Source organism: Bubalus kerabau, chromosome 11 (genome assembly GCF_029407905.1).
Source record: "Bubalus kerabau isolate K-KA32 ecotype Philippines breed swamp buffalo chromosome 11, PCC_UOA_SB_1v2, whole genome shotgun sequence".
NCBI classification, from domain to species: domain Eukaryota; kingdom Metazoa; phylum Chordata; class Mammalia; order Artiodactyla; family Bovidae; genus Bubalus; species Bubalus kerabau.
In genome coordinates, this window is record NC_073634.1 from 79,938,217 (window position 1) to 79,961,702 (window position 23,486).

At 40.4% G+C, this 23,486-nt stretch overlaps 1 long non-coding RNA gene across 1 annotated transcript in view; it reads left to right on the top strand.

Annotated features, from left to right (window-relative positions):
* Positions 1 to 23,486, top strand: part of LOC129623415 (uncharacterized) — a 98,482-nt gene that overhangs the window by 69,239 nt on the left and 5,757 nt on the right. Inside the window, exon 5 of the long non-coding RNA XR_008700516.1 lies at positions 10,390 to 10,439. This is a non-coding gene — a long non-coding RNA (uncharacterized LOC129623415). The remainder of the gene's footprint in view (positions 1 to 10,389; positions 10,440 to 23,486) is intronic.

Sequence of the window (23,486 nt, forward strand, 5' to 3'; positions counted from 1 at the left end):
GGCTATCCTAAGTTATCACTTTTCAATTTTGCTATTATTAACTGGGATATTAATATTTTTTAGTTGAAAGCATAGACTCTAAGTATCTTTCTTTGCATATGTAAGATGGCTATTGATTAGGTACACATTTACTTAATTGAAGTCTTTGTCCTTAAATTTCTATGGACTTTGTTCTGGAGATTTTTGTTTGTCTGTCTATGGAATGTTGGTTTGTTCCTTTGCTTTGGCATTTTACCTTGGACAGGAGAAATTTGAGACTAGCTTGGGTTTTGTTTAAACCAAAAGAAGAAACCATTCTTTTTTTACACCTAGATTTTTTTTTTTAACATGGTTTACTACAAATGGGAGGATGTCTTTTTTACCTAAACCAAACTGATGCTTCCATTTAGGTAAACCTTAATTTATGATGCACCTCTGTATTTCCATCTTCATTTTTTTTCTCTATTTTTACCTATTTTTCATTGGTTGGGTCTCACCTCTTCTAGTCTATATGTAACATATTCTTTCTAGCATATTCTATTTTTCTTTTGAATTAGCAAAAAGCCGTTCAGTAGCATTTAATGGGTGATTCAGTTTCCTGCAGGGTCACTTCCAATGATCAATACCCCTGGTTTCTACTATCAACCTTCCTTTAGAGTAGAGCTTCTCAACCCCAGCACTAAGTGCACTTGAGCCAGATGATGCCTGGTTTGAAGGAGTGCCTTATGTAGTTTAAAGCAGCATATATAATATATTGCAGAATATTTAGTAGCATTCCCAACTGGTACCCAGTAATGGCAGCAGCAAATCATGACTATCTAACTGCCCATGATATTGCCACATATTCCCGGAGGCGGGGGCGGGGGGTGGGGGGATGGTGTTGCAAAATGACCTTCAATTAAGAACTACTACTTTAGAGTTTATTTTTGTATCCTGCCTCCTCTTTGTATCAGTCTTCACCTAAATCTTTGCTTCCCTATGACTCCTAGTCTTGTTTTATTGATCCAGTAACCCTGTAACTACCTGCTTTTTTTTTTTTTTTTTTTTTTTGCATAGCCAGCATTTCTGCAGTGGACTTTTCTTAGGCTCCAATATCTGTGTCTTTCCACAGTGTGGCAAAGACGTGTGGTCAATCTGTAATTCTTAGTTCATGTAATATATTCAGCAGAGCAACCGTAGCATCTCATACTTTAAGACTTTGCCACCAATGATGCCTCCTTTGTGTTGTTATTAAGGACCAACAGGACAATGCAGGCCAAGAAGTGCATGTCCCATTTTTCAGACCACAGTCAGTGCATGGTACCTCAGTCCAATGGCAGGTTTTAGAATCTCTACCTCCTCCATCATCGCTCTCCTCCCTTGTATGTGTACCTTATGGTGTCAGAAAGCACAATAATAGTTTGATAGATGATAAGTAAGAACAACTACTGAGTACTTAATATATGTGAACTCTTGGGCTTTTTTTTTGTTAATTTTTTGGCTGTGCTGGATCTTGGTTGCTGTGATTGGGCTTTCTCTAGCTACAGCAAGCAGGGTCTAGTCTTTGTGGTGGTGTGCAGGCTTCTCATTGTGGCAGCTTCTTTTCTTGCAGAGCACAGGCTCTAGGCACAAGGGCTTCAGTAACTGTGGCACGTGGGCTCAGTAGTTGCGGCAGACGGGCTTAGCTGCCCCGTGGCATTTGGAATCTTCCCGGACCAGGGATCGAATCTGTGGTCCCCTGCATTGGCAGGTGGATTCTCATCCACAGTATCACCAGCAAAGTCTCCTCTAGGACTAATTGTGCTGTGCAAACCACCTCAAATAAGCATCATAACACTTGGAAGTAGGTGCTGTTATTACTCCCATTTCACAGATGAGAAAATGAATATTTAGCCCAAGTACAGTGCCAAAGCTAGTCAAGGACCTAGGGTATAACTCAGGTTCTGCTGAACCCAGACACTGGTCACCACTTTATTCTCCACGATGAATTCTTAAAGTCTAGGAAACAGTCACTATGATGTGGAGGTAAAAGGGGTAAGGAGGAGCAGCTGCTTAGTTTTCTACTTAACCTGTCTTCTGTGACCTTGAGCAAGAGATAGACAACGCAATGAATCAAAGGCTTTTGTTACCACTTTTCTGGCTGGAAAAGTTTTAGTTCAAGGCGTAGACTATACAAAACATGATCTGTTTCCCAAGTCAGATTTACTAGTCTCATTGTCAGTGATTCTTCTTGATATTTTTTGGCCTGAGCTCATTTTTTGTTTTGTCCTCAAATTCTAGGGGCTCATAAGATTATTCTAAGTTATATAATTTTGTTGATATTTGTATGGGATCTTGGAGAAATTATCAGTCATTGATAGTATGAACTTAAAATTTTTTACTAGAAGTCTAATATTTAAAAGTTTTTTTTAAGATAATGTTTTGAGCACTAATAAAAATATTAGTGGAGAAGGCAATACCACCCCACTCCAGTACTCTTGTCTGGAAAATCCCATGGATGGAGGAGCCTCGTAGGCTGCAGTCCATAGGGTCGCTAGGAGTCGGGCACGACTGACTTCACTTTCACTTTTCACTTTCATGCATTGGAGAAGGAAATGGCAACCCACTCCAGTATTCTTGCCTGGGGAATCCCAGGGATGGGGGAGCCTGGTGGGCTGCCATCTATGAGGTCGCACAGAGTCGGACACGACTGAGCAACTTAGCAGCAAAAATATTAGTGGTCCATGAAATAAGTGCATGTGTTAAATGTATGCATTGAATTAATAAATTAATTTTTATTAACTTAAACCTGCCACATTTTAATAAAATACTATGTAGTTTTTAAAGGGCTTAGAATAATGTGGGAATACTTCTCAAAAATCTGGTTGGGAAATTCTGATTTTTAAGACTTTTACATTGTCATAGAGCAGCCCTTATATCCTACTTTGGCTCAAGAGTTATAAATACACATGGGAAACTGAATGAAGATTTTCAACTTCTCATCCTCTGACTGACATTTTTATTTGAAAATGTCTCTTCTCTTATTTTTAACAAGAAACTCAACTTGCAGAAATAATTCTTCACATTTGTATCCATGCAGCAGACTTACATTCTTTCCAGAGAATAAAATATTTCACCAAATAGTCATAAAGGAAGCTCGTGAGCTGTAGTGGGATGAAGGATCAGTTGAGTCTCTATCCTGGATAGCCAGTTTTTCATTTTATGGTACAGGGTTAAAGCCAGGGAACATCTCTGCACCTGAGCTACCTACCAGAATAGATACCACATCAGAAATTCAAATGAGGCTCCAGTCTGCTTATATCCAGATATTGTGTTCAATTCCATTTAGTCCCTAGAATATCCAATGCCTGTGACCTCCTCTTCATGGTTTAGCAAAGCTTGATTTCATTGGGGATAGCAACATGACCAGGTCACACTAAAAATTAGAACATCTAATTGGTCTTAAATAGCCATAAAGCACATTTCTGGCAAATGAGACTGATGAAAAAATTATGGGGAGTCATTTCTGGTAAAATTCTTTTCTGATCCTAATAAAGGACAGATTGAATACTGTTCTCTGTGCTATTCCTTACCCTCCCTTCCCATGAGGTCTGTGGTTGTGTAGCCATTTTGTGTCTGAGAGGCAAAAACATGATGATGAGAACCAGTACTGAGGATGATAGAGTGGGAGGGTGGTAACAGCCTTGGTTTCTACGGTGAGCAGCTAAACCAACACCAGCATCTCAACCCTCAAATATCTTGTTATGTTTGACTAACAAATCTCCATTTTCAAGTCCAGTCACTCCAATTTGCATTACTAGCAGCAAAGTAAATTTCTAATTTGTAGTTTCAGAGATTTTCTTCTCTATCTTTTGAAACTTAGGAATGACCTCTACCTATAAGACCGTATGTATTAAGAAAGAAGGAAATTTGAAGAGAGTTGTCATTATTTCATAGGATAAATTATCCACAGAAAGTTTATTGTATGAAAAAGTCTCCTTCTTCCCTATCACAGTCAACAATATCTATAATGTATAGTTGATTCTCATTATTCACAAGAGCTACGTTCTCTCAAGTTCCCCAGGAACACAGAGTTAGTGAATAGTGCGTGAACCAGTACCCCTAGAGGAAACAAATAGACAGTAAAGAGAGAAAGAGACAGAGAACCAGAGGAAGACAAGAGAGAGAGACAGAGAGAGAGAAAGAGATTCCCATAGACCATAATCTTAAATCTTAAATCATTCATGTAGATTCTATCCTCTTTATTTTACTTTATTTTACAAATGAATAAGTCAGGTCAGAGATTTTAACTTACTCGCCTAAAGCTGCTCCAGTAACAGGTGCCAAAGTTGGAGTCAAAGCCCATCCAACTGGCCAAAGAACTGAAGCTTCTTGCACCGCACTGCACTGTCCTAACCTTCTCCATCTGCACTGGTCTCGTTTGAGAGCTTAAACAAGATGGCAAAGCGTGCCCTTGATTGTAGGAACATGAGAGAAGAGAGTGAAGGGTCTCAAATTTTTGTTGCTGTTCTACGCATGTCTGAATATGACTGCAAATCATGAATAGTTGATGCTGGGGTTACAAATACATTTTAGAAAGATGACCTGCAATTACAGAATCTCCAAATAATGAGAATACACTATAATTGTAGTTTTGCTCTTTTCTCTGTAAAATGCCTCTTGTTATATTAAACATCTCTGCTGACAGCTTTGCTATCAAAGTATAAGCTGTCTTCCAACCTCTGCTTCTCTTCAGGAATGATTTCTTGTTATTTCTGTTTAGCCAGTTTGCACGGACATATGAATACAGATGCTCATATACACACACACACACATACTACCATGGTAATAGTCATACCATATCATGTTTTCCAATGAATACAAGGGCCATTCAATTACTCAGTAGCCCAGTACACAAAGCAGCAAGCATATGAAACAGTTAATACCTTCTATACTATAATATAAAAATGAAGCATCAGAGTAGTTGTCTAGAACTGAAGTTGAGGGGGATGTTGAATAAGGAATAACTGTAAATGGCATGAAATTTCTTTTCAGGGTGGTGGAAATGTTCTAAAATTAGATTTTAGTGATGGCTGCACCGCTTTGCAAATATATTAACCTTACTGAATTGTACACTTTCGATGGGAGGATTACACGCGATGTAAATTACAACTCAATAAATCTGTTAATAAAAACAAAGTGATACATAAGCTACACGTGCAGGGCCCTGCAGAACAATGGGCGACCTAGCGCCTCTACTCAGGAATTTATACGCGCTGAGGATTTTCTGTGTATGGTTGCCATGTTCTTGTGCAGCTTTATTATTCACCTGTCACAAGAAAGCTGCAAAACTCCATGTGCTGGCTTGAGTTGGAAATGTCTATTAACTTGTCAGCAAATGAAAAGGGTGAAGGGTTTTCATCTCTGCAGATGAATTGGAACAGGTGCAGCGTGTCTCCAAGATCTCTAATTAAAACTACTCAGGACTTGTATTTATTTCACATGAAAAAGAGTTTTACACGTGTTTGAAAACTGTATGGAAATATAGCTCTTTAAAAATTTGACTATAGAGTCAAGCTTTACTTCTGCTTTATATCATTTCATGAATGGAAGCTCTGCTAGGGCATTTCTCAGGTTTGGATTCACAGGCTGGGATGTTTTAGATGGCACATACTCATAGAGCAAATTGATGCTGTTTTTGTTAGCAGAGGGATTTTAGTTTGGGCATGAATATATGCTTTCAATTTGTACCTTTTGTACTTGACTCCATGGAATGACACTACTATATTTTTATACATAATCTTTGAAGAATCTGAGGCTCTTGTCCTTCTAAATTCTGCCTATTTCTTTGTAGCTCAAGGAAAGAGAGAAAAGGTCTACAGAGAAGGAAGGGAACAGTTAGATAGAGCTAGGGAATACATTCTTTAAAAAAAGTCTGAATCTGAGTTTAAGAAAACCTGTGTTTGAAGAACTTATGAAATTTTAAACAAGCCACTAAGCCTATCTGTTCCTTAGATACTTAATCTCTTAAGGCTCAGCTCAAATGTCACTTCTTTCACAAAGCTTTTGGAGATCTCTTTAGCTGAAATCAATATTTCCTTCTTCTATCCTTCCATGGAACTGTGCACCTCAAGTATATTATGCCACACACAGGAAGAGCTGTGAAGGTTTGGATTCTACAGTCAGAACCAGAGTAACTGGGATGAAAGCCCAGTCTTACCACTCACTAGCTGTGTAAGCTTGGAGCGTAGTCTTTAAATTACTTGTCTGAAAAATTAGAGTAACAATGGTACAGCTCACCCAGTTTTGTTGTGAGGGTTAAGTGGGAGAAGCCAGGTAAAATGTTTTGTGTAGTGTCTGAGAGGAAGTAATTGCTCCATAAAAAGTGGCTGCTGATGCTGTTTATCAGGGAAGCACAGTAAAATAGGAAAAAGAATTTTCAAAAGGAAGATTTGAAAAGGACGGAGTTTTGACTCTCCCAGTTGCTAGCCTTGGGATCTGGGAAAAATCAGTTAACTATTTGAATCTCATTCTCTCATCTATCACATTACCCAACTCCTACAGGGGTGATAGGGATCTGGTGCAATGGAGTATATGAATATGTTTTACAAGTGATAGAGCACTAAGTACTATTAGACATTATTTGGAACAAATTGGATATAGCCGATAAGACCTGGGTTTAAATTCTGGCATCATCATTCACGAACTTTGTGAAATTAGTAAATGACAATAGTTGTCTGTGTGCACTGGTTTCCTCATATCATTGAGGACAGAATTGTTACTGTAAGCATCAAACAATATTTTAGGTACTGTATCTACCATTGAGCACATGGCAAAGTCAGTTGTACAATTTCATCCCTTACCCCATTTGTTTTGTTGCTTGTACATATGTCTATGTGATCCTCTGGACTCCAAAACTACACGGTGCTGTATTTTGCACATTCCAAAGCCCTTTGAATGAACCCACAGAATGTAAGAACAGTTCAGCCAAGTCTCGAGTTGCTGGACAAATACTGGGCTTTGGCTCACCTTCCAGGTTTTAGACAGAAAACCGATAGATTCTGGGCTGTTTCCCTTGTCATGCTGAAGGTTTTGTGCAGGACTGAAATGAATCAACAAATACAAAAGGACTTTGACAATTTCCAAGTCCTCTAATATAAAGATATTTTATTGCACAAAGGCTGTTACTATGTCGGGATCCTTCACTCTTGCCTGTTATCTAGTTGGCCCTGCACTTTCCTTTAGCCTGGCCAGCAGCTGCACTGATGTGTGGCATTCTGAATAGAATTTCCTGCATTGTGTGGGTCATGGCAGGCATGGACTGTCAGCCTCATTTATCTTCAAGAAAGCAGACCATCTTGAAGAAAGAATATACCCAAATCCCAGGAGGTTGCTTCAGTGTAACCACCAGCCCACCAGCTTTGAGGGAATCTTGAGTTTAAGATTATCAGTGCCGATCTTTTTTGCTCCTCAGCCCTGGTGGTTGAGAAACAATGAAAGGTGCAGGGCAAAGCCTGGACTGAAATGGTTGACACTTGGTTTTGGATGGAGGAATAAGGAAAAAAGATGCAAATCATATTTCAATCAGAAAAACATATTTAGTTTTTCAACATAGTTTCCATGACACCACACAGAAACTGAGAGGTCTTGACTGACAGTGGAATATTCCTGGGCCTGACACGAAGCAACCACTGGTGGCCTCCTGCGGGCAACTATGTAAAACCAAAGATCACTTCTGCCTGCCTTTCTGACAGCCGTCCCAGGGTTACTCTTCCTTCCAAACCTTTTACCATGCCAGTTAGCCTCAGCCCCCAACACTCAGCTCAAATTAAAAACAAATGCAAGACTCATTAAACAGTAGCAGAAACAATTCAGTGACCATGGCTGTTTGTGCCAATGCCTTGATCCCAGCCCCTGTGACTACTGGCTGATGTTCATAGAACTAAACAGTCAAGTAAGAGTCAAAAAGAAAGAAAAGGAAAAGGAGAGGAAAAGCACAGAAAAAAATGCTATAGTCAGTAATATGTAAGAATCATGCAATCAATTCAAACTCAACTGGTAAATCCACATCTTTCTGGAGGAAGAGAGCTGGACCATTTTCAAAGCCTTGTTTATGCATGCCCACAGGAAGCCATGTTATAAATATCCCGTGATGTACCTTTTTGAGCAGCTGGCCAGTCCCAGGGAGTTTCAAACATTAAACATTCATTTCCCCACCTTCTGGCTCTTTCTACTCTGCATCTTCTGCTCTCATTCTCAAGGCAGTAAGAAACTGGGGTCTGAGTTGCGCTGTGGACAGACAAAAGACTTTCTGCAGCTTGCAGCATATTCTGTCCAGGGAAGCGGCACAGACTTCAGGTGCTTGGGGAAGCCATCTGTAGCTCTCGAGGCGATGAAACTGGGCTGAGAACGCAGTGCTTTCTGGCCGCTCTGCTTCCAGCTGGAAAGACCACTGAGGAAGCCGATCTCGCAGCACTTTCTGCAAAATTGCCTCCATCCATCCCATCTGGTGTTTTCCAGTGATGGAGGGCTGCCTGAAACATCCCTGAAACTGAGGAAAGAGCTGCCAGACGTCCCCACAGAGAGGCATGGGTGACTTGTGTGTTCCAGGTGAACCAGGAATGCTTGCTTCATGCCTGCCGTGAATGGGCAGGGGACCTGAGCCTGGGGCCTGAGCTTGGGCACAAATGTGAGCAGTCTGGGAGGGGAAACGGATGGACTGTCACATTTCTACCAGGAGAGGAGAAGCTGAAATGCACAGGGCTGCTTTTGAAGTATGCCAACCACACACCAAACTCTCCTCCAGAAATCACAAAACAAATCACAGCAACTTTTAGCTAAAAACTTGGATGTCATCGGACTGAGATGAAATAGCAATCTCAAAAGTGTACAAAAAAAAAAAAGAAGCCTAATGATGCCGTGGAAAATGTTAAAGGGAAATGGAGGGGCACTAAGGGCTGAGAAAGGAAGGCAGCAAGGAAGCCAGGGAGAGGCTCTTGTCCTGGGTGGTACTGTCTGGGGAACAGGCGCCTTCATCTCCCCGTGTCCACGGTTTATCAAGGCACGTGGGGGAGCAGAGCAGAGGCACGGTGTGCTCTTTGTGTGTTTTTTCATCATTTTTTTTTCCAGCGTGTTCCCATTGAACCAAAGCCTCCGTGTGGCACGCTGACAATGTCCTTTACCCTCCTTTCATCTGGCCTGTTCTCCAGACTTGTCATTATTTCTCAGGCCCCACGGGTTTGGGTCCCTTTCATCTTTTCTCAGAAATGATTATCTTCAGACCTGTTATGTGAAAAGCTATGACATAGCACATCATCCCCAAGCCCTTTCAAATGGACCTCCTTGAAAAATTCTTGTTAACACGAGACAGGGCCCTTCTGGATTAATGTTCGTTCTGAGTTATTATCACAAGATGAGTAGGAAGGAGCCTCCAGGGATACTTCCCTGTGGGACCCCAGAGAAAAAGAGGCAAGGAGAGATCTGAATGTGAAATTCCCATACATTCCAGCTTTTAAGCATTCTTAGAGAATAAATGCCCATTTTTCTTTTTAGTAAATTATTTACATATAATCAACTTCTAATAATGACTGGGATGTCTTACACAAAAGACCTTGTTTGACACTAGGCACAGATCATCAAAAGAACAAAAACAGGAAAGGATAGAAATAAACTTGCCAAAAATCTTAACTATGATAATAACAAAGCATTGAATGTAGCTTCCTGGTGGTCAAAGCAAAAACATTAGAGGATGCTAGGTATTAATAGGAACAAAAGCATAACAGTTAATTAAGAGGGATGGATTTTTTTTCCCTTAGAAGTGAATTCTAAAATATGTTTCGATATATTTAAGATATGTTTAGCTAGATAAGTGAGTACAGGAAGTGAACAGTCATAAGAATTATATGTGTGTGTGTGTGGCTCAGAGAATAACTTATCACTTCAAACATATTCTTCATACATTTGTGCATCTATGTAAATGTTCTTAAAACACAGTGGTGTCCAGGTGGAGCAAATTATGTTTCAGAATTAGTATGAGAGATTTTAAAACACTTTTCTGTTCTTCTCATCTCCCAGAAAATTCTGATTCAGAGGGTATAAGCGTAAGGGATCCATTCTCAGGAATATGACTGAAATAAACCTTTCCCTTCTATCCCTCTCCCTGGTAGAGGATTCTTTCGAACAGCAGGGAGACTTGGAGAGAAGATGGCAATCAGTGGGGATAGCGTTGCTATTTCTTAAGCTGGGCAGGTGTGATTTGTAGGCTAGATCTGATTTTAGCTTTCTTAGAAGACTTTTAAATATAACTTATACCCTGGGTTTGCTTTACCCCTTTAAGATGTGAAATCTAACTTCTACTTCATTGCCCTGACCACTAAATAATGATTTTTTTGTTTTTGTTTTTCTGAGCTGTACATTGCTAGTTTGACTCAAAATATTCTCTTTTTTTTTTAGAGACTCAAAGAGTAGAAGAGGTTTCTTGTTTTTTTAGAGGGTCCTTTAAGGTAAGTCTTCTTGGCTTAAGGTGATGCTCCACCCTATCCCTGCAGGCTTTCAAGTACGCTCTGCAAATCTAATCCTGGAACAGGGAACCCACAAGCAAAGGATGTGACAACAGATAGAAATCTAATGACTGTCATTTATTGATGTTTACTGAAGGCCAAGAATATACACTTTCACCAATATACCCTATTCCACTGGTGTTATCATCTTCCTAGTGCTAGTGGTGAAGAGTCTGCATGCCAGTGCAGGAGATGCAAGAGACGTGGGTTCAATCCTTGGGTCAGGAATATTCCCTGGAGTTGGAAATGGCACCCCAATTCAGTATTCTTGGCTGGAAAATTCCATGAGCAGAGGTGCCTGGTGGGCTACAATCCATGAGGTCGCAAAGAGTCAGACATGACTGAGCTCATTAGTCTCTCCATAGCCAACTAAACTAAGAAGGGAAGTGGCTTCCCATATAACACGCACCAAATAGATGAGAAAGCACACTTAAAACAGAGCCACAGATCCTCCTGGCCATGATTAGACTGAACTTGGGCTACTCCATGTACCTTTAAGAATCATGATCCACTCTATCCCCTTCACGATTTCACACCAGATAGAAGCTATTTTAGAAAGTACTTTAAAGCAAGGTCAAGAGCCTTATCGATTCTAAGCCCACATTCTAATATCCACACTGGTCATCAAAGAAAGTCAGGGTCCTATTCAGGGATTTCATTTCTCAACTTGAGACTATCTGTGGTTAAATTATAGGTTTGCTGCTAGAGAGGCATGGACCCTGAAGCCATGCTGTCCATGTTCAGATCCTGCCCAGACACATATCAGCCATGTGTCTCTATCTAAGTTATTTAATGATATCTCTATGCCTCAGTTTCCTTTTCTATATAAAGACACAACTCTAGTGCCTATCTTAGAGGCTTCAACTTAGAGGTTGACTGCATTCTTACAGGTACCGTGTTTAGAAAGTTCCCAGCATAGAATAAGTACTCAATAGAGTAAAGTTATCACAATTCTTAGTATTTTTTCCCTTGAATTAATCCATTTGTCAGTTTCTTTGGATATCACAGTAGTCAGGTTTTTTTTTTTGTTGTTTTTTTTTAAACCTCTGTGAAGAACATGCATTTTAGGGTGAACCAGTCAGTCCAGTGATTCCTGAGGCCACATCAGAAAGCCTCCTCCCAGGGGTCACAAAATGCAAACCTGTACCAAGCTACCTAGAAAAACTGTCTTTTTATTTCTCCTCCAAGCATTGCTATGCCTTCTGCCTCATAACTCAGAGCAGCTGAATGAAGGGAATTTTTCTCTGGCTCAATCTCTCTCTTTCTCTCACTCTTCCAAACAAACACACAGAATTTCTTAAGAGATTTTTTAATTTCCTTATCACAGCCTCCGTTTTTATGTTTCCTAATTTTAAATTTAAAAGACTACCTAAGCTGGGAATTGTTCTGTGATGTTGATTTATGAGACTAATGCAAAAAAGGACAGTCTTACCAATGCACGTATCTATTTGGCAAGGCAGGCGTGATTTATAAAAAGACAGTCTGGTGACACGCATATAAAGGCAGCTTTCATGTGGCAAGTATAAAGGCAAAAAGAAAACCTGATACTGGTGGAATGACAAACTCTTCTGCTATTTTCAGAGGAGTGTAAATGCCACCTTAGCTTCAGCTTCAAGTCCAGCTGTGGAGAGTGTGCTGTCTCAGATGGGACACCCAAGGTGAGCTTGGATTAATTGTCCTTGATCTCTGAAGCTCAGTTTCAGGTTAGGATGGCCTGTTTTTGTCCAATCACTGTTTATAGTGCTGTCATCCATAAAATTTTCACAACTTCAATAAGCTCTAATACATTTTATAGATTTTTTTTTCATCTAGATGGTCCACCGGGGAGATGGTATATATAATAACAAGGTTCTTTTATTAATCCTTGAAGAATTTACTTCATGTTCTGTAAGGTGCATTCTATGAAAACTAGACTTGGGAAATTAGACAACATTCATTAGATTTTCGGGACTGTTTCCCAATGCTCTAGCCTCAGTCATTAATGCTTTGGTTTTACACGGAAGCTCCTGATGCCTTCTTTCAAGTAAGCTACCGGCTTCCCGGATAGCTCAGGTGGTAAAGAATCTGCCTGCAATGTAGGAGACCTGGATTTGATACCTGGGTTGGGAAGATCCCCTGGAGCAGGGTTGGCAACCCACTCCAGCATTCTTGCCTGGAAATCCCCATGGACAGAGGAGCCTGATGGGTTACAGTCCATGGGGTTGCAAAGAGTCAGACAGAGCTGAGCAATCAAGCACATATATGTCACACCAGTAAAGAGTCCACTCTTCCATTTTCCCTGCCTGTAGCTGTTAAGTTATGCTCAGCACTATACACTGAATGTTTCATTTCAGTTCAGTTCATACGCTCAGTCCTGTCCAACTATTTGCGACCTCATGAACCGCAGCACTCCAGGCTTCCCTGTCCATGACCAACTCCTGGAGTCCACCCAAACCCATGTCCATTGAGTCAGTGATGCCATCCAACCATCCTCTGTCATCCCCTTCTCCTCCTGCCTTCAATCTTTCCCAACATCAGGGTCTTTTCCAATGAGTCAGTTCTTCACATCAGGTGGCCAAAGTATTGGAGTTTCAGCTTCAACATCAGTCCTTCCAATAAACACTCAGGGCTGATTTCCTTTAGGATGGACTGGTTGGATCTTCTTGCAGTCCAAGGGACTATCAAGAGTCTTCTCCAACACCACAATTCAAAAGAATCAATTCTTCAGGACTCAGCTTTTTTTATAGTACAACTCTCACATCCATACATGACTACTGCAAACACTATAGCTTTGACTAGACAGACCTTTGTTGGCAAAGTAATGTCTGTTTTTTAATATGCTGTCTAGGTTGGTCATAACTTTCCTTCCAAGGAGTAAGCATCTTTTAATTTCATGGCTGCAATCACCACCTGCAGTGATTTGGGGGCCCAGAAAAATAAAGTCAGCCACTGTTTCCACTGTTTCCCCATCTATTTGCCATGAAGTGACAGGACTGGATCCCATGATCTTCGTTTTCTGAATGTTGAGCTTTAAGCCAACTTTTTCACTCTCCACTTTCACTTTCATCAAGAGGCTCTTTAGTTCTTCTTCACTTTCTGCCATAAGGGTGGTGTCATCTGAATATCTGAGGTTATTGATATTTCTTCCGGCAATCTTGATTCCAGCTTGTGCTTCTTCTAGCCCAGCGTTTCTCATGATGTACTCTGCATATAAGTTAAATAAGCAGGGTGACAATATACAGCCTTGACGTACTCCTTTTCCTATTTGGAACCAGTCTGTTGTTCCATGTTCAGTTCTAACTGTTGCTTCCTGACCTGCATATAGGTTTCCCAAGAGGCAGGTCAGGTGGTGTGGTATGACCATCTCTTTCAGAATTTTTCACAGTTTATTGTGATCCACCCTGTCAAAGTCTTTGGCATAGTCAATAAAGCAGAAATAGATGTTTTTCTGGAACTCTCTTGCTTTTTTGATGATCCAGCAGGTGTTGGCAATTTGATCTCTGATTCTTCTGCCTTTTCTAAAACCAGCTTGAACATCTGGAAGTTCACAGTTCACATATTGCTGAAGCCTGGCTTGGAGAATTTTGAACATTACTTTACTAGTGTGTGAGATGAGTGCAATTGTGCAGTAGTTTGAGCATTCTTTGGCATTGCCTTTCTTTGTGATTGGAATGAAAACTGACCTTTTCCAGTCCTGTGGCCACTGCTGAGTTTTCCAAATTTGCTGGCATATTGAGTGCAGCACTTTCACAGCATCATCTTTCAGGATTTGAAATAGCTCAACTGGAATTCTTTCACCTCCAGTAGCTTTGTTTGTAGTGATGCTTTCTAAGGCCCACTTGACTTCACATTCCAGGATGTCTGGTTCTAGGTGAGTCATCACACTGCTGTGGTTATCTGGGTCATGGAGATATTTTTTGTACAGTTCTTCTGTGTATTCTTGCCACTTTTTATTAATATCTTCTGCTTCTGTCAGGTCCATACCATTTCTGTCCTTTATTGAGCCCATTTTTGCATGAAATGTTCCCTTGGTATCTCTAATTTTCTTGAAGAGATCTCTAGTCTTTCCCATTCTATTGTTTGGAATACATTCTATTGTTTGGAATTTCTATCTATTGGAAGCAGGGCAAAGGCTAATAGAGTTCTGCCAAGAGAGCTCACTGGTCATAGCAAACACCCTCTTCTAACAACACAAGAGAAGACTCTACACATGGATATCACCAGATGGTCAACACGAAATCAGACTGATTATATTCTTTGCATCCAAAGATGGAGAAGCTCTATACAGTCAGCAAAAACAAGACTGGGAGCTGACTGTGGCTCAGATCATGAACTCCTTATTGCCAAATTCAGACTTAAATTGAAGAAAGTGGGAAAACCACTAGACCATTCAGGTATGACCTAAGTCAAATCCCTCATGACTATACAGTGGAAGTGAGAAATAGATTTAAGGGACTAGATCTGATAAACAGAGTGCCTGATGAACTATGGACAGAGGTTCATGACATTGTACAGGAGACAGGAATCAAGACCATCCCCAAGAAAAAGAAATGCAAAAAAGCAAAATGGCTCTCTGAGGAGGCCTTACAAATAGCTGTGAAAAGAAGAGAAGCGAAAAGCAAAGGAGAAAAGAATGTTTGGGTCCCCTGAAAATTCATGTGTTGAGTTAACATTTGGTTATAACCACCATCCCAGCAGCTTATCAAAAGATGTTATTTCTTGCTCAGGCTACATGCTTGCAATGGGTCCGCTGAAGCTCTGTATTGTATCATCTTTACTTCTAGGACCTTGTTAACAGAATAACTTCTATCTTGAGTGGCAGAATGAAAAGGAATTATTGTAAACTCTGAAAGTATCTACTCAGGAGTGATATACAATTATATTTCTCTATTCAAAGCAAGTCCTATAGTATAATCCTCCTTGAAGGTGGGACACTGCTAGGAAGGAAAATGGAATTTTTTCAATGACAGAGAATTTAAATTTTAGAAAATGATTGCTCAAACTATAATGAAAACTCAAAGAAGCAGGAGTAGGGAGGTCGCTGAATCATCCTAAAACCTGGCTTTTAGGGTAAAATGTGTGGTGGACTGACTGGAAAGTTATTTTGTCACGAACATCAACACTGGGCATGTCCAGAAAAGTCTAAAAAGAAGGAGGTACACTGTAGTACCTGTTACCACACATCTTTATTGGGTTAACAGGTCAAGAATTTTAGCAGAGCAGGAAAGAGATAATGACTGGTTTAAACTGTTAGACCCTCAGAGAATCTCCCTAAAATAGCTTTTGTAGAGGGAGGCAGATATCAATAAAATCAGAGCCTGTGCATTGCTTGAAGTCCACTCTTCCCCAGCCTGAGGGTCTGAAAGTACAGGATAACCTCCCTCTTGAGCAGGAAGCCGCCCTCCGTGGTGCTGGAGACATATGACTGGGAGAGGCGCCGACTGGGGGAAAATGTTTTGCAGTGAAGAGAAGCACTAGACATTCCCACATAGAACAGAAATGCAATTTCCTTCCAAAAAAGGAAGGCAGTAGCTAAGCGTGAGGGAATGTGCACTGCAGAGAGAGAAGCACAGTAAGCACTGAGAAATGGAAAAGGACAGAAACTGAGAAGCTGAAATGGAGAAAGGCGCAGGGAATTTCAGTCAGGGTGAGAGCAGCCCGGAGAAGAACCGGCACATAGTAAGAAACCAAAGGGAAGGAGGATATATTTTTTTACTCACAAAGCTTAGTAGTGCTAAAAGGGGCTTAAGAGAAGTAGTAGGGAGATTAGCAGCCTTAATTTCTCAGTCCAACAAAAAAAAACTTAATCCTTCTATGGCAGGCTCTATGCTAGATCCTGAGAATCGAAAGTTAAATAATGCACAGACCCTGACCCCTAGAAGCTCCTATTCTAGTAGGGGGTGATGGTTAATAAACAGGCAAATTCAATACAGGTACTGTGTGATTAAGTACAAATAGAAACTAAACTCAGGTGCTAGCAGAACACAGGACCAGAGCACCTGAGGCAGACAGAGGACAGAAGTGGTGGAGGAAGATGAAGAAACATGTTCCAGGAAGGCAATGCTTGGCTATCATATTGCAGCTCTTAATAACTCCTGTGTTGGCAGGAGGATTCTTTACCACTGGCACCACATGGGAAACCCAATGATGAATTAATAAAACTTAACTCTACAGGGGAAGTTGGAAAAGTTGTACCTGGCAGGGCAAAGAGCAGATGTAAGTGTGTGGCAGTGACAAGAGCCATAAAAATCTAAGGTCACATTCAGGGAACTCACAAGATGTTTTGTGTGGCTGCAGCCAATGGGATGAATGGGGAGCACTAGAGAATGTGTCATAGACCAGGACCTTTTTGTCCACTCTGCCACAGATGAGGTTAATCCAAGTCTTAATTTCTCTGGGTCTCAGTTTTATTTCTAATAAAAATGATGGTGTTGAAAGAAGCGCTAAGACCCCACTGACACCTGCCATTATAATAGGTCAAGGTCAAAGTCAAGAGTTTTCAGTGAAGAGCTAGATATTCGGCAGCACTTAATTCTTTTTTAAATGTATAAGAAGAGATGCTTTGTTTTGCTTTTTTACATTTTATTTTTATTATTTAACCACCAATGTGCAGCATGTGTGATCTTAGTCTCTCGACCAGGGAGAGATTGTTAGGAAGTGGGAAAAGATAGGAAGTTGGGAATCTGATGTTGAGAAAAATATAGAAGGGGCTCCAATCAATGTAAGGGTAGCAGAGATAATAAAGCCTAGAGAAGAGCCGGTGGGTGAGAAGGAACCAAGGTGAAGGAGAACGTATTTTTCACCCATAAAGTTCAGTAGTGCTTTTAGAATTGCAAATATGCATTTAAATTTAATAATACAATTATGGTATATTAAATGTCAAATGACTGTTACAGAAAAGCACTTAAAATTAATACATATGCATGAGATAAATCCTGTCTAGTTGTCAAGGTCTGAATTCAAAGTTATATAAGCCAGGATTTTGCACTGAATTTTCTTACAGCTTAAGGTGGCAAAGATCTATGAATTTCATTGGTATTTAACAAAGAAGCATGAGCAAAGCTTAGTTAGAACTGAGAGAAAAAGCAGGGCATCCAGGCAGTGAACTGCAAAGCCCAAATGCTATTCAAATCCAAAGTAAAATGAAAGGCAGTCGTGGCCATCATCATTGCTGTCAACTCATCATTGCTGTTGACAAACCACTGAGGATTCTAAGTCCTCATCACTATTGACTATCGAGGTACCTAAATGTAGCTGTGCATTCTCAAGGAATTCTCCCTTTTTTCTCTCCTTCCTTCCTTCCCCCCATCCATCCTACATTCCTTCCTTTCTATCTTTTGCTGAAAAATATACCACAATGTTAAATTTATCTGTGTAATTATTTTAGTTTTAATAACAAATATATGCTATTGCGTAAACATATTATATGCAGGAAAGAACAGAATTTTCCTGTCACCATTTGTATCCCCCACCAATTCTCCTTTTCAAAAGTAAGTACTTTGTGTCCTTCTGAACCTTTAAGAAATCTTTCTCAACAAGTGTGTGGAATACTTCTAGAAGGTCATTTTGTTAAGAAGCAAATAATTGGCCGTAGGCAGACACAAGCACGCTTCCTATAGACGAACTCTGTGCAGAATGGGGCTCTGAAGGAGGGCTGCCATCTCCCTTTGACTGGGGGCAAATCTATTCAAAGTCTCTTTGCTCTTTAAATGTTGAAGTCAAACATGTGGTAAAACATGGGAGACTGAACAAATGCATTTATCTTACCTTTCCCTGAAACGCCAACACAGTCTCGGTAAAATGGATTTTTTAAAAGGCATAAACCCACAAAGACAAAGAGTGACAAAACAAGAGCAGCACAGCTTTAGAAAATGCAGGGCAAACAGACAGGAATAACTGACTAGCAGATGGTAAACACCTCCAATCTAAGACTGTCATAGGGAAAACTCAGTGCAGGCTGATTTAAACCAGAGAACCCAGAGAAGCTAAATGTTTAGGTACTAAATCGTTATAAAAACCAGGATATACTTGTGTTTTTAAATAGCAAAACTGGTTGAAAGTGTTGGGGGACTTATTGTTGTAGCAGACTGAACTAAAAAACAGTGTGAGAATTATCATAGAAGTTCCTCCCAGTCTGGCCTGATACCAGGTAGGTTTGCAGCTCTGGTTTAGTTCTCCCCATTTGTATTTGGAGTTCACAGAGAATTATCTTGTTATTTAGTTTGCTTGTAAATGCTATTGATGGGTTTTGGTTTTACATTCTCAGTTTTTTGTTTCTAGAGGGGAATTTGCAGAGATTCAAAAATTATGTTATCACCCCCTATTGTCCCAGAATCTTCTTTTTTGTAGAGATTTTGATTTCTTAAAGATTATCCATGTGTAAACTAGTAGCTTAACATAACACTCACACATTAACTCCTAGTTTTATAGGTCAGAAATCTGACACAGAAGGGCTTGGATCTCTGCTTAGACTCTCACAAGCTGAAATCAAGGGCTGTATTTTCATAAGGACACTCAGAGAAAATCCCTTTTAAGCCCATTCTTTGGTTAGCATAACTCATTTGTGAGACCATCCCTACTTCCTTGCTGGTTGCTAGCCAGTGGTTTCTCTCAATCCCTGAATACCTCCTCTGTTCCTTCATACAAAGTCCCCTTATCACCTAATCTAAGGTAAACTGTGCCACATATACAAAGGAAGAGAGTGGGAAATCTTGGCGGTCAGCTTAGAATTCTGCCCACCACAGACCCTCTTCTGCCTCTGAAACCAGTGGAAAAAGAAAATACAGGATATGTGGAATCTAGAAAAATGGTGCGTGAGTGAGGGAAAGTTGTTCAGTCCTGTCCGACTCTCTGCGACCCCATGGACTGTAGCCCACTCGGCTCCTCGGTCCATGGGATTCTCCAGGTAAGAATATTGGAGTGGGTTGCCATTCCCTTCTCTAGGGGATCTTCCCAAACCAGGGATCGAACCCAGCTCTCCTGTTTTATCTTCTCTTAGTTTTGCTTCCTTTTGGTCTTTACCCTACTGGGGTCTTTGGGAACTGCACATATGTGTAACAGCATCTATCATACCTCTTCATTTTAGCTTAGGCTGGATTTGAAGAGCCAAAACAGGAAAACACTTAAGGAGACCTGAGACACTCACAGAAAAATACATTAGACCTGCTGTTTCTTTTAGCTTTGCTTTCCTGCTCTTTATTATTTACCTTTTTAAAAAATGTGATCTGAAAAATGTCACCGATGAACTTGTTTGCAGGGGGAGAATAGAGACACAGAGGTAGAGAATGGACATGTGACATGAGGTGGGAGGTGTGGGGGGATCAATTGGGGGATTGAAATTGACATATATACAGTACCTTGTGTTAAACAAGTAGCTAGTAGGAACTTGTTGTACAGCACAGGGGCTCAGCTTGATGTTCTGTGATGACCTAGATGGGTGGGATGGGGGTGGGGTGAAGGGGAGGCCCAAGAGGGAAGGGATATATGTAAACATATAGGTGATTTGCTTTGTTGTTCAGCAGAAACTAACACAACACTGAAAGGCAACTATACCTTAATAGAAAGACAGACAATAACAGGAGATTATTATGAAAATGACCACCTCAATTCTGACGAAGGTGGTGAGGGAACTGGTAGGCCCAGAAACACTCCCTCACCAAATCAGACTATACTTTTCCCATCCCCAAAGCTATGTACAACTCCAGGCCTCCCTTGAAGCCAAAGATCCTGACACAATAAACATATTCCATGGAAGGAGAGTAAATCAGACAGTAGATTCTCTCGAGCCAGGTATATCTGAGGGTCAGAGACCCACAAACAAAAACAAGAAACCAAGCACATTGAGACTGAATTATTCAAACTCATTTCTTTTTTTCAAAATCCACTAACTGGATAACATGCTTCTCTCACCCAGAAGAAATGTGTAAGAGGCAAAAAGAGATTGTTTACTCCATGAGAAGTATGCTAAAATGGAAACAGAAGACTAAGAAGATGTAATCTCCCACCTACATTCAACTACCCATCACTTTTGTCTAATTTGCTCTTCTTTAGTCTTAGCTGAAATTGCCTTTTACAATTTGAAATTCCTGAACAATTTAGGTGAATTCCAAATATATTCATTGAGGCATATCACATTTTTCGTATAGTGTGTATTCTGATAGAGCAAGCTATACATAGTTAAGCAATGGTTTCTCCCTTAAAAAGGCAATAGACAAAACAAACAAACAAAAAAACCCTTTATTATCTCCTAGTGGGAATAGGCAAGCCCATAAGTATCTAGAATGCAAAGTAAAATCATAGATCCTGGTGGCTTAGATGGTAAAGAATCCTCCTGCAATGCAGGAGACCTAGGTTCGATCCCTGGGTTGGGAAGATCCCCTGGAGGAGAGCATGCAACCCACTCCACTATTCTTGCCTGGAGAATCCCCATGGACAGGGTGACTGGCGTGCTACAGTCCATGCTTGCAAAGAGTCAGACACAACTGAGTGACTAAGCACAGCACACAGCATGCAGTACAGAAGGGCTAACAAAGAGCTAAGGGACTGAGAGAGGGAGTGAGCACATTGGATTCAGGATGAGAATTGGTGGGGGGAGGGAGTGTAGGCAATATGAGAAGTAGGAGTGGGTGGAGACAGAGATTGGTAAAAGGAAGAAAGCAGTCTATGGAAAAAGATCACAAACAATGGGTTGGAGAATAAAAACTCCCCCCATCTAGTTCTAGAGGACTAGAGGGGAGCATTGAAATGCAGCCTGATAAGCTTCTTAACATGCCTGTTCTAAACCCCTTCTCCACTCATCTCTACCCTTCAAAGGGGCCATGAACCATAGCTCCCCTCTAGAGTTTAGAATTCCTCTTTCAAACCAATGTATTTTAAAATTTGAGGAAGCTTTTCATATTGAAGTGGAGGAAATATATTACAAGTCATTATGATAATAGTTCTTCTCTTTGGTTTACAAAGAACCACACAGACTTTACAACATGAAGATCATAGAAACTACCGTGCATTATTCTGTAGGGATCTCAAGCTCAGCATGACCAGAACTGAGCTCATTACTCGTACTTTTCCATTCAAACTCACACATCCTCCTGTGTCCTCTATGTTGCTGCTATCAAATGCAACTAGTCCTACAAACTAGAAATCTAAGTCATTCTTCATTCTGAATCACCAATCAGTGAAGGAATCCTCTTTACTCAAACTCCAGAAACTTTGTTGTTTCTGCTCCCTATTTTCATCTCCGTGATCTTTTAATTAAGACCTTTAACATACTTAATTTAGATTACTAAAAATTATTTCCTAATTAATATTCTTACTTCCAATCTTGCCAACTTTCAAATCCTTCCTTCAATTTGATAATAAGAACATTTGCATAATAAAACAAATCAAATAATATCATGTTTAATATATATATTTTTAATATTCATCCATTTGGCTGTGCCAAATCTTAGTTGCAGCATGTGGCATCCAGTTCCCTGACCAGGGATTGAACCTGGATCCCCTGCATTTGCAACATGGAGTCTTAGCCACTGGACCACCAGGGAAATCCCCATGCTTAATATGTTAATTAATTCAGCTTACAAACATTTATTAAAAGTTTTCTAGGCATCAAATACTGCACTATTAGAAGGTGTTGTAAAAATGAGACTTAGATTTTGATAGTTGAGTGGGAAAGTTATGTGCTACCGTGGCTCAGACAGTAAAAGCGTCTGTTTACAATGCAGGAGACCTGGGTTCTAGTGGGAAAGTTAGATGTGTAAAAAGTACATATAGCAGAGGGTGTCAAGTGCTTTAATAAAACAACAAAAACAGCAACAACAACAGAGCTATGTAAACACAACAAATCCTGAATAAATTTGTCATGCTAAGGTATTCAGACTGTACTGCTTAGGCAACAGTTTCCCAGAAAGGGACATTAAGCAAGGAATACAATAAATCTGATTTAAATTAATTGGAACTCCGTAGCAGGAATGGATGAGATGCCCACCAATATTTTTCATTTTTCTAACCACAGGTGAAACCATTTCCCAACCTTTCTTGCATTTAGGCTGAGATGGTGTCATCGTGTTCTGGACAACAGTCCAAAAGACTACATGCTCACACCACTGTAAGTGAAGTCTGTGGCACACTCTCTGTCCATTGTTTCTTACTGGTCCACAATGATATAAATATAGACATTGAGAGTAGGAACTTAAAAACTTTTATCTCAATTTGACAAAGTAATTTAAAATTTACTGATATTGACACTTTAAAAACGTACTTACAATGTGGGTGCCTTCTACTTTCACTGTGTTTTTTCTATTAAATCTTTAAGAATCACACATGCATTTAAACTTTCCTGGTGGTCTAGCAGTTAAGAATCCACCTCCCAATGTAGGGAACAGTAGCATAATGGGCACCCACCAATCTGGGGAGTTCATCTTTCAGTGTCCTATCTTTTTGCCTTTTCATACTGTTCATGGGGTTCTCAAGGCAAGAATACTAAAGTGGTTTGCCATTCCCTTTTCCAGCGGACCACATTCTGTCAGACCTCTCCACCACGACCTCTCCATCTTGGGTGTCCTCACAGGGCATGGCTTAGTTTCATTGAGTTAGACAAGCTGTGGTCCGTGTGATCAGATTGGCTAGTTGTCTGTGATTGTGGTTTCAGTCTGTCTGCCCTCTGATGCCCTCTCTCAGTGCCTACCATCCTACTTGGGTTTCTCTTATCTTGGAAGTGGGGTATCTCTTCACAGCTGCTCCATCAAAGCACAGCTGCTGCTCCGTACCTTGGATGTGGGGTATGTCCTCTCAGCTGCCTCCCCTGACTTTGGACGTGGGGTAGCTCCTCTCAGCTGCTCCTGCACTATATTTCTGCTTTATTGACTACACCAAAGACTTTGACTGTGTGGATCACAATAAACTGGAAAATTCTGAAAGAGATGGGAATACCAGACCACTTGACCTGCCTCTTGAGAAACCTGTATGCAGGTCAGGAAGCAACAGTTAGAACTGGACATGAAACAACAGACTGCT